Consider the following 14,072-nt stretch of genomic DNA (forward strand, 5'->3'; position numbering starts at 1 on the left):
AAATTAAAACAAAAAAGGTGTGTGTTACAAATATCCTGTTATGGTGTAGTGTTACACGAGGTAAAAGAAAATCGCCATGGTCCACCGCTAAGTTCTACAATCGAGATTCGTATCTGAAAGTCAAACAAATCCAGAAAAAGAAGAACTTGATAACTTAATAACTAAAAAAAAAAAACCTGTGAATTTAAAAGAAAGATAACAGAAAATAAATAAATCTAAGTATATCTAGATCGATATGCTTGGAACCTTTTTTTTTCTTTTTGTAAGAGGAGAGCATGTACGAATTGGAAGTGTTTGAAGGAAGCGGGAGTCTGAATGTGGGCTCATTGGGCTATTATTTGTGTATCCAAGCAGTTGTGTTTTTAGTGGAGTTTTTGTGCATAAGACTGAAAACAAAATGGTACATATATAAGAAGGTGATATAAAATGGGAGAGTACGTAACTTTTTTTGGTACTTAGAGTTTGAAAGAAGCGGGAGATAGATGGAGGTGAGAGTGACGAGGTAAAAGAAAATCGCCATGGTCCACCGCTAAGTTCTGCAATCGAGATTCGTATCTGAAAGTCAAACAGATCTGGAAAAAGAAGAACTTGATAACTAAATAACTAAAAAAAAAAAAAAGGAACCTGTGAGTTTAAAAGAAAGATAACAGAAAATAAATAAATCTAAGTATATCTAGATCGATATATTTGGAACCTTTTTTTTTCTTTTTGTAAATGGAGAGCACGTACGAATTGGAAGTGTTTAAAGGAAGCGGGAGTCTGAATGTGGGCTCACTAGGCTATTGTTTTTGTATCCATGTAATTGTTTTTTAGTGGAGTTGTTGCGCATGGGACCGAAAACGAAATGGTACATATATAAGAAGGTGACATAAAATGGGAGAGTATGTAACTGTTTGTTTTTTTTTTTTTTTTTTTTTTTTTAAGAGGCAGGTACTTAGAGTTTGAAATAAGCGGGAGACAGATGGAGGTTAAAGTGAACATGGGCCAATAGTTTTGTGTTTCGAATTACTTTTTTTAGTGGAGTTGTGGGCGCTGGACCAAAAACTAGTTGGGTCAAATAGATAGGTCAAACGGTCACTTAAGGTCGGGAAATATGTAACTGTTTTAGTTAAATAGTCACAAATAGTTCTCCATACATATAAGCCTTCTTTAGAAAAAAAAACCCATTTGTGACCACGTCACCAAAAACTTTTTAAAACAGTTACAAAAACTCTTTTCTGTCATTTGTGACCGTTTCAAACAGAACAATCACAAATAACATTTTAAAACAGTCACAAAAACCTTTTTTTTTTCTACTAGTGAGGGTGTTTAGAGCTTCCAGGTCGAAAGACTCTTCACTACTATTAACTAGACCACTACGAATCTCTAAAAACTCATAACACTTATATGTAAGTTACACTATCTTTCTCTCTTCCTTTTATTTATTTTTTGAAAGCATTAAGTTTTAGCAAGCCTTTGTTAGGAAATTTGATTTATACATAGCTAGAACGTTTTCGATATATTCCAGAGTTCTTAGTCACAAAATAACCTACACAAAGGATCAAGATATATAATTAGAGAGTTAGTAACTTCAGTTATCACTCTCATTTTCTAGCCAAAGAAATAACAATAAGAATGACTTATTTAAATTGGTGTTTGATATCATATAACTAGAGTACTGTTGATATGGCTTAAGATGGATATGGAAAATGACTGCCGTCTAGGAAGAAGGTAATTCAAGACTGATGTTAATTCAATTTATAGCGGCTTCAAAGACAAATGTGGGATGTGTGATAAACCACCATACATTGTTTGTATACTCCACGTGACCATGTTGGATGACCTTATGTGTTTATATCCCTCCATCGGTATTTTTGGATTTTTCTTTTCTTCTTTTAGGAAATTGTCAAAATATTTTTGGCATTTATGGGTTTAGCAACTCTTACCAATTGATTTGCAGTTTAGTTTTTCGTAGATAACCAAAATTCACTCATTCCTTCCCAATCACTTAATTGTATATATTTTTCTATTTAAGATTGTAGCGATAATTCATACCACAATTTAACTATGCAACATCACATACTGCTATCAAGATACCTTCAAATACTAAAGAACATTGACACGTCAAAAGAGAAATCCTTGGAAAAAAGCTCAAGATACAAAGAGATCAAAAGGTTTAAAAACATTTCTTCGGTAAGATTGTTTCTTCGTTCATTTGTCTTCCTTCCTAATATTTCTTCATTTTCTTATAAGGTAATCTTTTAGGACCTTAAGTCAGAAGTTTTGCGGCCTTTCATGATTTCTTAGTTCAACTGAAGGTTCATTCCTTCAATTATTAGTTCAGTCGTTTGTTATGATTACTAAAAACATAGGTAGTTGGGATTTTTCTTTTTTGTTTATGGTTGCTTTTGTAATTTCTTAATTGCAATCTCTCTAGGTTTTCTATTTAGAGATTGGCCAAGGCAGAACCAAGGAAAAAACATAACTACAAATATTAAGATTTTTCACTTTTATAGTATTACATATACAGATTAGTCATCCATTGACACGCTTGAACAAATTTATGGGCACCCTACCACCAAGATAGCAGGGCACCCTACCACTACCATAACAACATTGCAGGTAGGTTAATTTTTGGATACATGTTGGTTGTGTGTGTGTGTGTTAGGATCAAAAAATTCTGGCAATATGCAAGCACAAGTAGCATGAGCCTTAAGCATTGGCATGTTGACGCAACAGTGAGGTCCATGAGTAGCACGTTTATCAAAGCTCGAAAATTTATTTTTTATTTTTTTTATTTTTTTTATTTTTTGTACATATATTTGATTTTTAATGTTTGCCTTAGCTTAGTATTTTTTGTTAGCCATGTCGGGTGGTTTTAACTTTTGACTTTATGGCTCATGGAGATGGGGTTATTTGATTAGGAGTTTGGTACGGTTTAACTACCCTACTGTGAAAAACATCCATTTGGATGGTGTGAATCCTTGACTAATATGAATTTATAGCATATTATGCATAGTGTTTTGGTTTTACGAAGCATGATAATGAATAATAATGTTAATGGATTTTCAATCATTTTTTTATAATTATTAAGTAAGCTTCCTCTCCATAATAAACTATACCAGCAGATTCTTTTTTTATATCTAAAAAAAAAAAAAAAAATCAATCGACGGAAGGTCGAATATTGGGTTTCTCTGCTCATAATCTCCTTAACCAAGTCTGTATATGGAATCATATATAGTGTCTCGAATATGATGATCTAATATGTAGTTTAGCATGATCATCTACGGGCTTTGATACATTACTATAATGTAACGTTATTAAATGTGTTCAGGCACATGCATCTAACTGTTGTTAATTACTGACAACTTTTTTATTTAATTTATAATATAATAATAATTTAACCAAACTATCAAGGGATGCTTCTACATCAAATAAGATTTTTGTTATATATGATAAATATATTTATAACTCAATTTGTAAGTGTTGGTTCTTATTGTTTTTTTTTTTTCGAAAATAGGTTAGTGTTAGGCAGACCCCACCTGTATTAACCGATAGAAACTATAATCTAACATACATCTTCCCAGAAGCATCTTCCTCCACTATTACAGTTAACTGATAGTCTAGTGGTGGAGTTAAGAAAGTACATAAATTACACTTTGTCTCACATAGGCCTGCCAGGTAGTTAGCATCTTCCTCCACTATTACAGTTAACTGATAGTCTAGTGGTGGAGTTAAGAAAGTACAGAAATTACACTTTGTCTCACATAGGCCTGCCAGGTAGTCAGCAGCCCTATTGCATTCCCTGGATACATGGGTGAAAGACACAAATTCAAACGCCTCCTTAATCTTATGAATGGCCTGGACCAGATCCTCACAAAACCAGGGAGGTTTTTCAATCTTGTTAATAGCTTGGATAGCTCTCATAGAATCTAACTCGACTTGAACTTGCTTAAACAACTTGTTTTCACAAAGTCTCCGTCCAACTTCTATGGCCTTCAGCTCTTGGTATATGACAGACTCCATTCCTCCATTTCCATTAAATCCTACAATCACTCCACCTTGTTCATCTTGGATAATTCCTCCATGCCCGACCCCTTTAGGTGCCACTAAACCATCTGTATTCAATTTAGCCTTTCTTACCTCAGGCTTGTTTCAAGAAGCTTGTTTTTGAACTGGCGTGTTAAGCCGTGTTTGCACTCTAATGGATGAGAGCAGCATCCTCATGCCTGCAGAATCAGTCATCTTAGGTAGAATCGACTGCATATATGTCTTAAGTTCCCTGCACATTCTGCGAAAAACCACTACCACTGATTTCGGAATCTCCTTGCATTTCGCTCCTTCCAAATTGCATCGACCACAGCACAAATATAGACTTTGTACACTTCATAGATCGGTTCAGATTTTCTACATAGCCTGATGATCGATGACCATTCTCGATTTGCATTGCGAGTGTCAGTCGATATTTGAAGCAGTTGCTTGATGTGTAGCAGCAGCTCCTTGGAGTATGCGCACTCAAAAAAGAGATGTTTGGAGAATTCCCTGCTACTGTTGCAAAGACAGCACGACGAGTGGTTGAGAATCTTTTTCTGGACCAGCCGATCTTGTGTAGGCAAGCTATTTGACCATAGCTACAAGCACGAAAATGAGTGCTTGGGTATCACCCATTTGCCCCACACTACCTTGCTCCATTTTACTTTGTTTCCCGACGATCTCAAAGCCATGTAGGCACCTTTGGATGCAAATTATCCTGACTGATACGGTAGCCAAATGACTCAGTCACTTTCCAAATTTCTATTTATGCCGACCTCCAGAATCAGCATTTTCAAGCTTGGGTTGTGTGTATTGTGCACTGCTATCGACCATTCTCCATTGTTGATAATGTGGCTAACTTTCGAATCGATGGGGAATTGCCATTCTGCTCTTGCTAGAGGATTTTCTATGAGAGGAGCCGAACCACACCAAATGTCATGCCAAAATAATGTATTCTCTCCATCTGCTATACTATACCTTATCAACTTCCTGGCCTCTGTCCTTGCTTGAAGCACATGTCTCCATGACTAGGCGCAATCTCTCGGGACTGGCATAGTCCAAAAGAATTTGTCCTTAATATGATTCTTCCAGGTCCACTGCACCCACACACTATTTTCTTTCGATGCAACTTTATGTACAATACCACAATATGCTCCTCGATTCCAAACTTGTAAGTTCACGATACATAGTCCGCCTTCTTCTTTGGTTTTGTTGATGATGCTAAAACTTGCGTGATGGACTGCTCCTTTCATATTTGCTCCACTCCACAAAAATCTAGCACAAATCTTTTCTATATTCTCCAGGCAAGTTTTGGGCAGAATGAAGGTTCTGGACCAGTAAGAGTGGAAAGACATTAGCACTGAGTGAATAAGTTGCAGTCTACCGGCATGTGACCAAAAACTTGACTTCCAATTGGTGATCCTGGACGTGACTTTCTCAATGAGAGGTTGGCATTCCCTGTATGCCCAGTCTAGCCGGTATGAGTGGTATACCCAGGTATCTCACTGGAGGAATCACAAGTTGCACTCCAAGAATCTACGCTAGTGAACTACCATCTTGTTGATTTAAGGCCCCTGTCAACAATGAAGTTTTAAGAGAGTTCATTTGTAACCCTGTGGCCTTGCCAAACTCTTCTAATACTTCCTTGAGTGTTGCAATAGAATCTGTGTCACCCTTACAGAATATCAAGACATCATCTGCAAAGGCTAGGTGTGACAGCTGACTTTTTTTGCATTTAGAGTGGTATTTTATCATCTTGGAAGCCAATCTGTCCTTCAGAATACAGGCCAAAATCTCCATAACTAGAACAAATAAGTAAGGAGAAAGCAGATCTCCTTGTCTCAACCCTCTAGCACTAGGAAAGAATCCTTAAGGGGAACCATTGACAAGGATGGAATATGATGGTGAAGCAATGCACATCTCTATCCATTTTCTCAACTACTCTGGAAATTTGAAAGTGATAAGCATGGCTTTAACTACTTCCCAACTCACCATATCATAAGCTTTTTGATGTCAAGCTTAATGGAGCATCTCAGAGTCCCATGTCTCCTGTCATAGCCTCAGAGCAATTCATGTGGGAGTAAAATATTATCTTGAATCATTCTACCAGGGATGAAAGCCGATTGGTTAGAAAAAACAAGATCATCAATCACTATCTTGAGTATATTAGTAATGACTTTAGAGATACACTTATAAACATTGTTACATATAGCAATGGGTCAAAAGTCTTCTGCTTTAGATAGATTCTTTATCTTTGGAATAAGACAAAGAAAGGTGGAATTAACTTCTCTAGGCATCTTGCAAGTTTGAAAAACATTTGTTATAGCATTCATAAAATCCATACCTACAATCCCAACAACTCTTGAAAAAGAATGGATTTAATCCATCAGGACCAGGAGCAGAATTGTCCTTCACAGAAAAAAGGGCCTCTTTGATCTCGTTCTCAGAAATTTCTGCCTCTAGAAACACTTGGGTACTCTGTATCACCCCTTTGACTTGCAAGGAATTGAAAAAATCAATAATGGGCTCAGACGGAGTGCCAATGAGCCTCTTGTAGTACTGTAGAAACATATCTATAACATGACTCTGACCAGATACTGCATTTCCATGATCATCAAACATACTCCATATCCCTCCTCTAGCTTTCCTTTCTTTAATGAGATTGAAAAAAGAAAGTTGTGCATTTGTCTCCACCCATCATCCATTCCTCGTTACATTTCTGTTAGATCGCCGCTTCCTCATCTTTAACCAATTCTGTATACTTGTTTAGTGCCACTCTCTCCTTTTCCCACAAGAAAGGATCATGAGGGAAATCTTGTAGAAGCACTTGAACTTCGCAAAGAACTTTCCTTGCAGTTACAACTTGACCATGTAAATCAGTGAATTTATTCTTAGCCCATGGCTTTATTCTTTTCTTGAGTAGCTTCAGTTTTTCCATCAAAACATACATCAGATTCGAGTATATATTTGTGTTCCAATACTGTTGTAACATGTTCTAGAACTCAGTTTTGGCTACCCAAAAATTCTTGAATCTAAAAGGCGAAGCTTTCTTGATTGTAATCAGTCCAAAACAACAGCATAAGAGAATGGTCGGACACTCCTTGTGGCAGAAATTCCACTTGGGAAGATGAAAATTCTCCAAGCCACATATTATTGACAAGACATCTATCAATTTTAGTCATCACTCTGCTCCTTCCCACTACTTTATTACTCCATGTGAACTGAATCCCAAGTATTTCAAGTCATCTAGTCCAGCTTGTTGCAAGCAATCAACAAAATCACTCGCTTCGTTAGGATGCATAGGACTTCCTCCCAACCTTTCATGAGCAAATCTGATATTATTGAAGTCTCCTGCTACACACCAAGGCAACTGTGTGGATGAGGCAAAGGATACTATGTCTCTCCATAAACTTATCCTCTCCCTTTTGGCATTCCTCGCGTAGACCGTAGTCAGCAGAAAGTGTTCACTACTAGGCAAAAAGGAGACCTTATAGTGAATCAGTTGATTGGATACTTTAAGGAGCTGCATACTAATGAAGTTTGGGTCCTAACTAACCCAAATTCTACCGAAATGATCCCAAACCACTCCCAATTAGGGCAACACAAACTACAAATGTCCTGGAATTTGTGTTGTCTCAGCTTTGTTTCTAAAGGACCCATTGTAGGGGAAATTCCAAGTATCCCTTGATCTTTTTCTGTGCCTTGTGATCTGGAATCTTTTGCTGAATAGAGAAAGGATGAGATGATGGCGAGTTCAGGGTTGAACCGTCTAACGGCTGCCTACTGATAACCCGTAAAAACACGACTAGATTTACTCTAACCTTATTATTACGGTATCAATTATTTATTTCCTACTCTCACATATAGATTTATGCAATATATAGAGTACATAATCGTTCCACTCCTAAACTACCAAGACATAAATAAATCAATTAATCAACACAAGGGAACAATGGTGAGAGTAATATTTATAGAGATAAATTTATACTATGAAACTAAATATATGAATTTAACTTATACTAATTTAACTAAGCAATTGAATATGAATTTAATAAAATATAAAGAAGAATATGGAGAAGAGATTAGGGGGATTTGATTTCACTTAAATAAATTCTTAATATGCTAGTGCAGATTATTGCAATCATAACCAATTAAGATTAATTGTGATCCCTAATTATTCATGGCAATCTCTACCAACTAATAATTAGCATGTGAGGAAGTTCAACTCATTCTCATGGCGAATCAACTAACCTACTAGAGTGAACTCTTAAATGCAATAATTCTAGCTAACACATCAAGTCTTCATCCAAGCTTCATCAAACTCCTCTAATAGAGGTTTAGCTAGAATTCATTAGACTATCATTTCTAACACAAGAACAGTAAAAACAAGTCATTATTGAATAACTAATTAAACTTTTTTAATCTAAATTAATAATAGTCTAAGATTCAAACATGGATTACAATTGAAATTTAAACTAATTTAGAACTAAGATTATGAATACTAATTATCAATTTAAAACAACTAAATCTATGAATGAAATATTGAATTCGAATTTAAATATTGAAATATAACTAAGTAATTTATTCTAAAATTCAAAACTTGTTCTCACAACTAATAAAATTGACAACTAACTAGATTAATCTATATAAACTAATTTAATCAATTAAAACTAATTCTATGTTACAAAACTAAATTTTATGAACTAGAACTAGGTTTAGATCTAAATAGCTTAAGAGCTAAGCTTTTGTTTCTTGATATAGAAGAGCTAGATCCCCAAATTCGTGCATGGGCTGAGGAGTCATGTTTTGGGCCGAAAAATCGAGCCCAAAACCCAATTTGTTGAATCCAAAACTTTCCATTCTGGTCGTGTTACTGTAGCGCAAGTTTTTACTAACTAATACTATTCTGATCGATTTAAGATCTTGACCATTGGAAATATCTTTCTGAGCCGGTCATTTTGATATAAAATGGGCCCAAATCCGAGGTCTGAGTCCAAAAATATGGCCTTTTGAAGTTCTATTGCCTTTTCTTCAACTTTATAATCCGGTTTGACTTTCAGTTAACAGCTTTGACTTGGGCTTTTTAAGAGTTTTTTCTCCATGAAACTTGATCTTTCTTCATAGAACTTTCATAGCAATCATTTTAGCTCCTTTTAGTGCCTAATTAGTAATGAATTTATATTTATTCAACTCCAAAGCCTGAAATACTCAAAAACACGTAATTAGTGATAAACCTATATTATTAATCACATAATTGGTCTAACAGCAATATTGTTAAAGGGTTAAAACTACAATTTTGGGCTCTTATCAAACCACCCCCAAACAGTATTTTGCTTGTCCTCAAGCAAATATGAAAAATTAGAATAAATGACCAAAAATGGAGTTCTAACTAGTCTCGTTTAGCTAGAAAAAAGATTGCATCAACCATATCAACAACAAGGCCTTAAACCACTAGAAATTCCCTAGTGGACGAGTTATAGCCTCGTGAGAGTTTTCCAGTGAAGGTACTCATAAACTTCATCTATACTACAACGGCTAAGAAATAAAACTATTATTTCCTTATTTATGTCTCAATTATCTATACATCTCACTAGCAATGGATACAGAATAATCAAGTCGAAACCTAAGCTAATATATGTATAATAATCAATCATCTACGAATAAACATATATACAATGAGTAATACTATGAAATGCACTAGCAGGTCGATCTATTTCTGAAAACTCGAAATAGCGTCCTTAAGTAGGACCTCACATAAATGTCAAGACAAAAACCACTCTGTTTTTTCCGCTCAAGTTTCGCTACTCCAGTGTGTAGTGGGCACACTTTACCTTACAATCTCAATGACACACAAGGAAGCCAGAGTCGATCAAACACATCTGCCACTTACTATCACACTAACCTATTCCTAATTAAGCTAGATGTCTTTATTAGGTGTTGCGGGGATTAGGAGATAGTTTAAGAAGGAAGGAAATGGATATCCAAAAGGACAAGTCTAAGATAATAGAGTCTTCATATTATGTAACTAGAGAAAACCTTTTTATTTACTTTTGCTTCTACACTTTGTTTCCATCCTTAGCCATATTTTTCTTTTTCTTTGGCTTTTGACTCCTTTGATTCTATTTTTGGAGTTCTAACTCTTTATTTTCTTTTATTATTATTTTTATTTGGATGGAAACTTTCTTTTCTTATTTGAAGTGACTAACAAATTCTTAACAAATTCTTGATTTCAAAGGTCTTTCTATTTTCTATTCTTCATCTCTATTCTCACTCATTCAAAGAATGGGTAGGCTGATTTTTATTTTTATTTTGTTTTGTAAAAGGGTAAAGGAATTGTGGTTTATGAAAGGCTAAAGAAAGGCTCAAAGGGGCGACTAGCGGAAAATAATTTCATAAGGTTTGAATTTCTGGCTATATCGATCCAAAGAGGGCCTAAATTCTCGCTTAGGATATGGTATAGTGATCAAGCAAGTGGACGTGTGTTTTCTCTATCCGGATTTTACTTCTCTCTTGTGTCATTTCTCAAATGTTTCACTCATATAAGGCTTTAGGCTATATTCTCACAGGATTTGTAGAATAAGTACTCTAAATTTTTGATTTGAAACTTACTACCAAACAATCATAGATACTCATGTAATATATTTATAGATAGATGCAAAGATTATTACCTATTTATTAACCTAAGTTTCTAAAACTATTCTAATGCAAAAGCCACGTGAGACTTCTAGATTATTAAGAGCATAGAGAAAAAAAAACAATACCAATATTCCTAAGTGTATAGCATAACTTTTTATTTATATTTTTAAATTTCTCAAATTTTTACTAGAAAAACAAGTGCATATTATACATATCTATATCTTAACATATGCCTTAATTACACGTGTTTCTATGCCCACCCCCAAACAAGAAGCATGTTTTGTCCTCAAAGTATTTAAATAAAAATGATAGAAAAATACCATGGAAACGCGTGAAATTCTAAAACATCTACAAAACAAGGTTATAACATACTAATATAGCAAATAAAACTGACGCAATTCTATAAGAGTTCCACCCGTTATGGGGTTAATAAGAAATAAATTGCTTGGGACATAAGCATACACTAACTGAAACTAAAAACTTATCTTATCTCCCGCTTAATCGTCCTCCTCATCCGCTCCTTCTATAAAGAATTGAGGTTCCTTCACGTCCTGCCATGCCATGATAATTTGTCAGGCTTGACGCCATTTATCATCTACGGATGCTAACCTGTTAAGCGCCACTTGGTCAGATGGGGTGTAAGGTGCAACTTGATGAGGTTGTATCCTCCACCCTTGCCAAGTCATTGCATGAAAAGATCAAATAATGCAATTGGTGGGTCTCACAGTGTCGACCCCAACCCAATCCGTGAAACAGGTACAAAAAATAGGGAAGAAACATAGCATAATATGGCAAACTAAAATAGGCATAAGAAGGTACTTATGCCTCATGTTATGGGCTCGCGCTAAACTAGAAACTAAGGTTCGGGGAAGGTCATAAAACATACGTCCCGTGGCTAAAGTAAGGAAGATGTTACAAGTGGCGTCATTCACAGACGAAAAACGCCATTCCCCTAGTATGTTTAGCATGACCCAAAACATAGCAATGCCCACGTTCATAGACAGGCTACCAAAGGCGTTGTATTCCCCTTGGTCCTCAATACGGAAAATTCCTGCCCCATAAGCCTCATGCAAAAACTCATAGGTGTAGACATACATATTATCTACCCAATAGCCCCATGGGTCTTGTATTTCAACGGGCATAGCAAGTCCAAGAACAAATGCTAGCAAGAACCTGGAAATTTCCATTGGTTCATCCCCAATAGTGATGGAGAACACTTGTTCTCCATCTAGTCTATCAAAGAACTTACAATTATCATAAAAATAAGATGTAAGTGCGGGAGAATAAAGTTTATTAACTCTTACCATTAGCGGTTCCTAGCCTACGTGTATGATCACCTCGCGAAACCAAGCACCATAAGCGTCACTTTGGATTAAGTCTTCAAAAGACTATTCCAGTATGATACGAGGGGATGTCATCACAAAACTACTTAGCACAGCTGCAATGGTCCTAGAATAACCCACGAAAAATTGGAATTTTTCGTGTCTACGGAGGTCAAGGCGCGGGGTGCGCTCAACCTAAGCCTTGTATAGGCGCAGGTAGCTCTCCGGAGAATTTTGACTCGCAGTGTTTTGGGCGCGGGTTGCGCTCATGTTTGGTTTTGGGAGGACGCGGGTCGCGCTCAAGGGAAAACTGGGCTTACAGTGTTTTGGGCGTGGGTGGCGCTCCACTGCGGCACAGGCGCGCTCCGAGCAGCTTAATGCTGAAGTGAGAAGGAAAAAAAGGAAAACTTGGGAGTAAAAGGTGAGAGATGAAAGTGGGATGTAGTGTGGGTTGTGAGTGTAGAATGAAGGAAGTTTATATAGGTTGTGAGCTTCCAAAACGAATCAGCAAGTTGCCAAAAAGTTTTAAGGCAATTGCTGGAAACAAAATATTTCCGAAATCGAAAACGGAAACAACCCATATTCTTGATTCTAAAACAAACCTAATATCTTTTAGGTTGAATTTAGGATAGTAACTGCCTAACTCATTGAGATTTCATCCCACCACCATATCTACTCATAGCCATGCCAATATCGGCAACATTCCCAACAATCACCGTAAAACTACTTCTAAAAAAAAATTGTAGATCATCTAAAAATCATGCTAGAAGAAATAATACCACCCCCAAACAATTCGGAAAGGTGGGATTAGCATAAAAATCCACGCACAATTTGAATAGAACCAAATTATATTAAAATTCAAATTCAAATACAATTAACTACCGAATACAAATCTAACTACTTAATTCAAAAACTTAACATCCAATCTACTAAAAACAATAAAAATAACATCAAAACAACAAACAACAAGAAATCTAGCTACGAGATGAGGAAGGGATAAAAATAGGAAGTTGAGTGATCAAGAATGGAAAAACCAAACACCCCACCCCCAAACAAATTTTTTAGAACAAAGTTTAGAAAATTTATTTTAAACGTGGGTCTTTTAAAGTCAGATTTCCCTATACTTAATATGGGGTCGTTTTAAGTTAGATTCCCCTAGACTGTGCACACCCCTAAACAAGCAAGAAACTGGGGTGGCACAAAATAGATGATCCGTGGTTAACTATAAACTAATAGTTGAAAGAGTTAGGGGTCTAGCCATAAAAATATGATACTAAATGCACCTCCAAACATAATAAAGTTGTATAATTGGAAGCAATCATGTAGAAGAATGAAAGAAAACTTATGCAACCCATCAAAGAACATATGCAAACCATCATGTTGTAGCTGTGTTAAAAAGTTGGAATGACCCAAAAGATGAATTAGCGATACTTTAGGTGAGAAAGGAATGAAGTATGGATCCTGATGTCTTTCATGAGGCTCAAATGAGGAAAAATAAGACAAACTAGGTGTCTCACTACACTCGATCAAAGCTTGGTTCTCAACTACAAGAATGGTGTACTCATGGGATTGTGTGCTAGGCAAACACTCTTCACCGTGAGGGTTGAAAAAATTATAAAGGGTCTCTGAGGCAATTGGCTCAAGGGCAAAATCGAGGTTCCTTTGAAATGGTGGGTGAATGGATGGCTTAGTTGTGGTAGATGGTTGGATTATAGGAGGTGGTAACTCAGGTGGATGGTGGTTGGTTGGTGGTTTATCAGTTGGTGGATCCTCACACGCTCTTAAGAAATCATAAAAATCTTCATCTAGCTTAGTTGAATCTATAAAGTTGTGGTTTGGCTCGTGGCTTTATCTTTAAGAAATTCATCTATTTCTTCCATTGTTATTTCCTCAACTGCCAAACTAAATTGAGATTCACATTGCGATAAAGAAGTTCCTTTAATTCCTACACATGACCTTGTTCATGCCTTATATTAGAATTGTTAATCACTATTTCCTCACCTCATCCTCTAAAACACTATAAGTATCCTCAATGGCATCATTCGAATGTGTCAAGGAATCATCCAGCCGAGTACGGTTAGCAAACACAAAGGCCTGGACATG

Source organism: Coptis chinensis, chromosome 9 (genome assembly GCF_015680905.1).
Source record: "Coptis chinensis isolate HL-2020 chromosome 9, ASM1568090v1, whole genome shotgun sequence".
Taxonomy (NCBI): Eukaryota; Viridiplantae; Streptophyta; class Magnoliopsida; order Ranunculales; family Ranunculaceae; genus Coptis; species Coptis chinensis.